Raw genomic sequence first — 9,582 nt, 5'->3', positions numbered from 1 at the left:
ACATCTCAATTAAAGGCAGACTTTTAGACTGAATAAAATAGCAAGACCTACATGTATGTTGCCTACAAGAAACTTACTTTAATATGAAGATATAATGTATTAAAAATAAAGGGATACAAAAAGACGTATCATGATAACATTAGTTTTTAACAATGCTGGCTTGTATGTTAACATCAGACTAGTAGATTTCAGGATGAAGAATTTAGTAAAGAGGGTAATGTCATGATAAAGTGTCAGTTCATAAAGAGGACATAATAATCCTAAATGTTTATACAGCTAATAACAGAGCTTCAATTAACATGGAGTAAACACTGATTGAGCTGCAAAGAAAAAATCAAAGAGAGAGAGACAAATCCACAATTAAAAATGTAGATTTTAATACATCTCAATAATAGAACACAGAGAGAATCAGTATGGATATGGAGCATTTAGATAAGACTGTCAAAGAACTTGACGTCATTGACAGTTGTAGAATATTTTACCCAACAGCCAAATATGTATTTTCAACTACACGTGGAATAGTTATCAAGATAGGCTATGTTGTGAAACAACACAAGTCTTCATCAACAGGTGAATGGATAAACAAATGGTGGCATAGTCATATAATGAGAGTACTGCGATAAAAATGGACAAATGTAAAAAACAAAAGAGCTAGTTATTTTACCAACGAAAAGAGTTTATTTGGGAATAGCAGAGGAATTGCCATTTTGGACAAGCAAGCTGTGGTGAACCATAGGCACATCCAGAGAACAAAGAAAGGGCTAGCTTTTATGAGGGAAGTGAGGGAAGTAGGAGGGACTGTTTCACTGAATTCTCATTGGTGAGGCTGTTGCTCTGCAAAAAGAATCTCTTCCTTCCACTTGCCCAAATATGTAAAGTAAGCTGCTTTTCTATCGGGTATACTTCTTAAGGTGAGTGGTAGTGTGTGAGAGCTCCCCCTTCAGGGCTGTCCAACTCCATTTTAAATGAGACTTCCTTTTTTTTTTTTTTTTTTTTCACATTCTCCCTTTTGATCAAGATTTTTCCTCAAAAGCATTGCTGATCAAGAGTGAGGTTTTCCATATTTAGTGGTTTCATTGCCTGGTGCCAGAAATAATTTTTCCCAGTTGTCACGTCCCAGGATGGAAGGAAAGTACATAGGTTGGAAACCACTGAGGAACATTGAAGTAGCAAGGATGGGTAAGAGGAAGAACTTGCAGGCATTTCCCATCTAAGGTAGGCACTGGAGATCATCCTGAAGGTTTAAACTAGCATCACTACACTGGGCATGCCATTTCTGATCCAGTCATCTTGGCAAAGCCGTCTCTTTCAGCTGTCATCTGCTTTCCTTCCTGGAAATCTTTATTTTCAGGTCATCAGTTAGTATGCAGGTCTAGTCAGGGATTGGTGCTTTCTTTAGATGTGGCACATGAATCCAGGAGTTTGTTCCTTGGAATTTGGTGGAACAAGGGTTGGTTAATAGTACCTGATAGGGAACTTTCCAGTGGGTTGAAGGGCTTGTCCAATAGATGAAATCTCCAGGATTCAATTGGGTGCTTAAGGTCTTTGTCTCCTGGGAATGTGCTATGGAAAGACTGTTCTTCTAAAGCATGGTTATTCTCCACAGAAGCAATTAGGCTTTGCACTGTGGAACAACAATTTCCTTTACCAGCTGTCGATTAAAAAAAGCAAGTGCCAAGTGCATTGGACATCCTGTAATTATCTCAAAGAGTGAGAGTGTATGGGTTTCAAAAGTGGTAGATCTGAGATTTAGAAGGATTACTGGCAGTGCTTTTGGCCAGGATATTTGAAGAGCCTCTAAAAATTTTGCCAACTGGTCTTAATGATGCTAGTAGTGAGTTTGACTAGCCATGAGGATGGATGATGGTACAGTGAAAGTGTTATGAAAATTGGCCAAACAGCACATATCTATTAAAGCCCTCGACTGGTGAAGTAAGTTCTCTGGTCACTATGAAATTTGAGGAACATTCCCCACCTAGGATGACCTTTCCTAGTAAGATTTCAGCTACAGAAGTAGCAATAGCCTGTCTCTAAGAAAAATCCAGTGAGAAAATACACACACCATCACTAAACCATAACTAAGACATATTTATATCCATGAGATGGGGGAAGCTAAATAAAATCCACTTGCCAAACTTCAAATGGTCTGTTGGGCGATTCAAAGTATTCAGGAGCAGTGTGGACAGGATTTCCCGAATTGTATTTTGTGCAGGCACTCTCTGCAGCCTTGTTAATATTGCTAATATTTCCCCACCAGCATTGGTTCATAAAGGTTACCATTTTATCAGGAGACCGATGATCCAATGCATGTACAGTAATCAGAAATGGGAATTTTAGAGTCTCTAGTATGGCTGTGTTATTATTTGGCCTAACCTATAGTTTTCTTGTTTTTAATCAAACCAACCATTATTAGATTGCCAATAGCTTTTCCTTTTCTGGGGCTGATTTTTGGGCCTTTGTAGTATTTGGGGGAACATGCCTTTGGACTAAGACAGAGATTTGATTGGCAGCTCCTTTGAAAACAGTATCCTTTGTAGAAATGTTAATGAGATGATTTTCTTTAACCTCCAGGAAATCAAGTTTGGAATGCCCAGGGACCTTGACAGTGGTCACATCAGCTGGCCAAGTGTATAGCATCTAACAATTCCTGGACATAAGAGCCATTTTTAATTTAGTCACCATTGGAAGTGAGGAAGCCTTTCTCTTTCCATAGCACTTCAAAATCACAGCCTACTCCAAGGGTATGCCAATTGTCAGTACAGGTATTTGTAGCTTCTCCCTTGGCTAAAATACAGGCCCAAGCAAGAGCATACAATTCAGCCTGTTGTGCCAAAGCAGCTAAGGGCAAAGTTGTTGCCTTCAAAGAGTTGCAATAGCATATGCAGTGTATTGATCATGTTCACCTTTTAAATAGGAACCATTGGTAAACCATCAAGAGTCAGCATTATCCAAAGGAGTTTCCTGAAGGTCATCATGGAATTTCAGGAGGGGGTGGGTTAGAGTCAAGCAGTCATGAAGAGTATCTTCCATAGAGGAGGGAAGAAGAATTGAGATTATTACAATGAGAAAGAATAATATGAGGAATAATAGCAAGCAGATTTCATGGGAGGTGAGGTGGCTGGAAGAAAGGCGTTGAGTGGGTTGAGAGCTCAGGAGGACTCCTAATGTATGAGGCGTGAGGATGGTTCAAGGGAATCCCAGGACTATCTTTGCTGGCAGAATGGCCCCGAGGCAAGGGAGATATCCAGCCACAGGGTCCAGTTGTTGGCTCCAATACTCTATGGGTCAATGGTGGTCCTCATGTTTTGCAATGAGTATCCCAAAGGCATTCCCTTCCTTTTCAAATACAAAAAGGGAAAAGAGAAGTTGATAATCGGGGTCCACAGGCAGGAAGATTCATCAAGCTTTTGTCTAAGTCTTTAAAGGCTCAGTTATCTTGATCTTCCATAATTATAAGGTCAGGTTTCTTTCTTTCTTCTTTCTTTCTTTCTTTCTTTCTTTCTTTCTTTCTTTCTTTCTTTCTTTTTTTTTTTTTTTTAACAAAACACAGGGTTTGGGCCATAAGAGAGAAGTCAGAATATCATAAACTCTGTTTGGATCTAAATGTAGCTCTTGCCCTGAGTTCAGGTGCCCCAAACATCAAACATAAGTTTGAATAAATTGCAATTTCTCCTTGGAGACTGTGTCTCTTCAAGGCTGAAAGTTTTAACAGGTGGATGCTGTCTCTCTAGGAAGAGGCCCAATAAAATCAGCAGAGAAGAAAGTCACTTACATGGTGTCGTCAAGTAGAGTTTCCAGGTAACTTCATATCATGTAAATTCACCTTTCAGGTTTGGGAGAAGTAGGAAGGACTCTCAGGAAAACCCCAGGGCATCACCATCCAGGTGGATGGCTTTCCTTCCCAAGTAAAGGCAAATAGCCTTTGACTGTCCCTATCCACAAGGATTCTAAAGAAGGCACTGCACAAATCAAGCATAAAAATTACTTTTGGTGGAGATGGAGGCTAAGAAAGTATGGGGATTTGAAACAACCCGGTTTCGAAGGATAACAATATTGTTTATGGCCCAGAGATTCTGGACAAATCTCCACCTGTGGCCATTAGGTTTCTTTACAGACAAAATAAGAACTAATGAGATGAGGCCCTGAGCCTTATCATCTTCTATTTTAGGCGTGATGCCTTGAGGGGCCTTTTGATGTATAGGGTATTAATTCTGGAGAGAGGGTTTGAGAAAGCCCTAAGGATTGCTAGGTGAAGTTGTTTAGTGATTTCCTGAGGCTGAACATATAACAAGGCAGGGGAAAGATCTCTCGTTTGCAGATCTAGAGATTTTTCAGCATCATTCCTATTAGCTGCTTCCATCCAGTGTTGGGTTTGGCCTTCACAACAAGCATGTGAACTAGCGGGGGTAGATCTGAGGAACCCAGTGGGTGGAGTCTGAATGACTATATGAAATTCCTCGGCATATCTAGCAGGATCTCCAGTAACTCTAGGAAAATCTCTGGCCAGGGCGTATAGTTTGGCTTTAGTCCGAGGGACATCTAGGAAATCGGGGGCTTAGCAACAGGATCCTCCGAGTGTCTAGCTGGTTGTAAAGGGACAGGTGCTAACAGGTGCAGAGAGGGGAAGTTTGGGGAGAGAATCAGATTGAGGGAGCAGAGTGTATACAGGAGGAGCCAGAGGATGATGGAGGGGAGGAAGAGAACTCAGATTTTTTTTGTCTTCTTTCAGTTGTTTGTACATCTTTGTTAATTTAGGAATGGTGTTTTTGTAAAGACGTGATTTTGGAATCCTGGATCTGCTTGGAAGCCTCAAGATACCAATTGAAATAGGCATCCCATTCGCTTTGTTTTATTTTAGAGCCATGGTCATCTACTTTGATTCTTTTTTTTTTAATTAAAAAAGTTCTTTTAATGTTTTATTTGTTTCTGAGAGAGAGAGAGAGAAGCAGCGTGAGCAGGGGAGGATCAGAGAGAGAGAGGGAGACACAGAATCCGAAGCAGCTCCAGGCTCTAAGCTGTCAGCACAGAGCCCGACACGGGGCTCGAATCCATGAACTGAGAGATCATGACTTGAGCCGAAGTCGGATGCTTAACCAACTAAGCCACCCAGGTGCCCCTCTTCTACTTTGATTCTAAGGAAAAAAAAGTTGAACATTGAAAGTTCCCCCAAAAGAAAACAAAATAAACAAAACAAAACATAGATCCTGAATAACATGAAAAAGCTCAACTAGAAGGAGCTCATATCTGAGAAGATACTTGCCAGACCAAAAGGGAAAAGGCAACTCATGGGTACAAAGGGCTAGGGCACCTGGATGGCCCAGTCAGTTAAGCATCCAACTCTTGGTTTCAGCTCAGGTAATGATCTTGCGGTTCATGAGTTCGAGCCCCACACTGGGCTCTGCACTGACAGCATGGAGCCTGCTTGGGATTCTGTTTCCTTCTCTCTACTCCTCCCCCACTCACTTCCTCTCTCTCTCTCTCTCTCTCTCTCTCTCGCTCTCGCTCTCGCTCTTGCTCTCTCTCTCTCAATAACAAACAAACAAACAAACAAACAAGCATTTAAGAAAAAGACTACAAGGGGCCCCGGTCAGCTGGTTCTGGGAATTCTTAGTTCCTCTCTTAGTTTCTCAGGGATTCATCTCCCCCAGGTACTTTCATGGTTGCCATGCATTGTTGGCCTTAAGAAACAAAAGATCCAGTTATTTTACCAGAAAATTGGGTTTTGGGGGTAAGAGTAGAGGAATTGCAATTATGGACAAGCAAACTATAGGCAAGTCCAGAGAATAGAGGACAGGAGCTTACTTTTATAGGGAAAAGGAGGAACTAGGAGGGGCCGCTCTACCAAGTTCTCATTGGCTGGGCTGTTGCTGGGCGGAGAAGTCTTCTCTCCTCCTGCTGGTGCATGGAGGAATGTGAGGTGTACTTCTGCAGTGAGTAGTAGTGTGTGAGAGCTCCCTCTTTAGGGCTTCCCAATGCCATTTCAGATGTTTCTTTTATTTATTTTCATACATTCAATGACATAGATACATTTCGAAAAATTATACTGAGTAAAAAAAATCCAGATAAAAATAGTATATATAATGTAGGGGTTCTATATAAAATTATAGAAAATTCAAAGTAATATATAGTGACAGAAAGTAGGTCAAATGTTCCTTGGGGTTGGGAGTCGAGGTGGAAAGGGATGGGGTGGAGAGATTACAAAATGACACAAGAAAGCTCTTGGGGGGGGTTGGTAAGTACTTATGTTCACTATCTGGACTGTGGTGATGAGCATGCAATATATCAAAACTTATACCGTTGTATACACTTTATTGTATGTCAATAAACCTTAGAAAAAGAAGGAGACTGAGATAAAACTAATATTTCACATTGTCAGTTTAAAACTGCCAAATTGCAAACATGTATCAAAAAATGATTTACAAAAATAAATAAATAAAAAGGAAAGAAAATGATTTACAGAACTTTTGTGAAACAAAATTTTGTTCTGGATTAAAATTTCAAGTATACCTGATTTTACTTTTTTTTAGTTTATTTATTTATTTTGAGAGAGAGAGATTGAAAGAGAGAGAGAGAGAGAGAGCACCAGCAGGGGAGGGTCAAAGAGAGAGGGAGAGAAAGAGAATCCCAAGCAGGCTGTGTGCTGTTGGCTCATGGCCCACTGGGGAGCTCAAATCCATGAACCACATCATGACCTGAGCTGAAATTAAGAGCCAGATGCTTATCTGACTGAGCCACCCAGGCACGCCTGATTTTACTGTTAATATAAGCATTATGTTACTAGTAGTATTTATGTGAAGTGTAATTGTTAGTATTTTAAAAGTTATCACTAACCCAATTCTTTTTTTCACTAATTTAATTCTCCTCCTCCTTCCTTGTTTCTTTCTTTCTTTCTTTCTTTCTTTCTTTCTTTCTTCTCCTCCCCCTCCTCCTCCTCCTCCTCCATTTACAAATTCCAAATGTCTGGAATATACAGTTGTTAAAGTCAAAGAATCCCATGGAGCCTATTTGAGGAAACTGGCCTTCAAGGGACCCTGCCTTCCCACAGTTTGATACAATGCTCTTCAGAGCAGGAGGCGCTTCCTCTGCATGGTCAACACAGTCAAATGCTGGCTTTGCTCACACCTGAGGTCATCACCCCTTCACTTTTGTCTCCGTCTGTTGCTACCACAGCACTGAGCATAACATACTGTATGACACTTATTTCTCACCTGTTTCTACATGTGGAAAGTACGAAACAGATGCCATTGCACCAACAAACATGTAAGGAAATATTCTACTCACCCACACAGGGGTAAAGATTTGCTTCTGTGTGCTCTTGCTTGGAGATAATTCACTACATGTCACCTTACAGAGTTCAAGAATTGTGGAGCTGGTACAAGGCAGGGGCAGTCACTCTTCTTAATGTCACAGAATATCACTTTTCGTAATACCACTGGCCAATAAAGTGCGGGGTACAGATGGGGAGGAAGAGCACTAGCATCCTGATGTCAATTTAAGAGGCATCCCCTCTGGGCTTTTTGTCAATTTTACATCCATGCAGGTGATTTCTTTTGTAAGCAGTTGATGCTGATTTTGTTCTTATTGTTATTTTTGAGTTAGGGTTGCTCTATATGACAATGATTCTGAAAGGACTGAATTGGGGCAGAGAGGAAAACCCTTTGTGAATAGGCCGAGCAATGTATAATTTGGGTTGGCGGTGTCGGAAATCTCGTTCCTTCCTTCCCTTCGTCCATTGAGAATCTGCATATCTCTCCATCAAACACTTTTGTGTGTTAAGAACACAAAAGAAAATAGAAGGGTTTTCATTCTCAAAGGACCCCCCAAATGATGACGGTATTGTAAATTACCAAACACACACACTGAATTCACACTACTGTTCTGTGGAAACATAAACCGGCACTATAAATCACTTATTTCCGCAGTATGATTTCCCTGAAGATCCCACTTATATTAAGGCATTTTGGGGGCAGGGGAGAAAAATACTGGAAATTGACCCTCTGACAAATTCACACTGCAAATATTTATAAAGCTGTTGGACTTCTCATGTGCTACCTTTTCTTCTCTTGAGACTTAACTGGAGTCTAGAAAATTCATTTAAACTTTCTCTCATTTATTGTCTAAACAAACGTTGTTCTTTCTGTCCTGCAGTCTCAGCATGATGGGCAAACAGTAGCCAATGAACCCTGATACCAGAGCAGGAAGCTGATACCAGAACTGGCATCAGGCCCTCACAGCTCGTACATCGCCTGCTGAAGCTATACTGGCAGCTTACTGTAATTTTGACAGTTAGACCAGCATAGCAACAACAAGACATACAAACATTTATTTACGTGCAAGCACATGTGGAATTCCCTATGTGCAGCTAACATATTGCTCTCGAGTTTATAAAGAAGTTATAAAATATTTAGTAAAACATGACTTCATGTCAATTTCGATTTACACCTAAGTGAAGCATCTCCTAGCTCCCATGAGCGGCCACATAAAGACTCGTGATCATGTATCTAATATGTACGCACAAGCAGCTGAGGCTGTAATAGGCTGAAAAAGTCAATTCATGATTTTTACGTTCGTAGATTACTCCAAAGTTGAATTGGTGTTACTTCTTCACTAACTCTTAAATGGTAGGCCTCCTACATCCCAAAATCCTCATAAAGAAAAGACAAGACAGAATAATATATTAAAATGGCTTTGTAACTATCATAACACTTAATTTTGAATATGTTTAATAATGTGTCTCCTGTATCTCCACATTATTGCCTCATTATGATAAAACTGTTTTGTCAGCTGTCTTGTTTTCTTAGGGTTATGAGGTCATCAAAGCTCATCGTTGCCTGGCACCCATGTTTTAGGACACCAGCCTGGCCAATGCTAAGCCGGCACTTGGCCATTTTTGCACAGATGGACTTATATATAACCAGCCAAGTAATGATATACTCACTGAGTACCAGGTGTCAGTGACGAAAAGAATGGGTGCAGCCAAAAAATATCGACAGCACTATCCAACTTGAGGTTACTTACATATATTTTGGTTTGGGAATGGTGTCTCACTCAGTAAAATAAGCTTAAGTAATTGCTGTTTTGCTGACTTCTATGAGAGGGGTAGGGAGAAAATTCCACGGCAGCAGCAGAAGAAACAGAAGTTACCTGATGCATCTCAGCGTGTTCTGAGTAGACTGACCCAACTGATTTGAAAAGTGTAATGGAAATAATATTCCTCAGCACTCTTCAACCGTGCCTTGAGGTATAACCACTAGCTGGCCAGTATCAAATTGGGTGACTGGGGGAAAGAAGCTGTGTTCATGATGTCGGGTCCCAATGCAGAAAATCACAGGGACATTGCACAAAATCCTCAAGTTATAAATTATAACTGGTTAGATTGAATGCCTTAGACAAAGCCCCTAGCAGTCCAGAATAGTTAGCCACAGAACCCCGGATACCTGGTTTTTTATACTTGCTGTTCTAAGTGGAAGGCTGTAGAGTATACCCCTGAGTAACATAAATTTAATGTTTTCCTAGGCTTCCACTGCAGTGAAGAAATAAATTTTTTTGCCGAAGTCACTGTAATTAACAAAGACATAGATG

The sequence above is a fragment of the Hyaena hyaena genome, unplaced genomic scaffold (assembly GCF_003009895.1).
Source record: "Hyaena hyaena isolate Hyena2069 unplaced genomic scaffold, ASM300989v1 scaffold_1099, whole genome shotgun sequence".
Taxonomy (NCBI): Eukaryota; Metazoa; Chordata; class Mammalia; order Carnivora; family Hyaenidae; genus Hyaena; species Hyaena hyaena.
Note: the sequence above shows the minus strand (reverse complement) of the source record.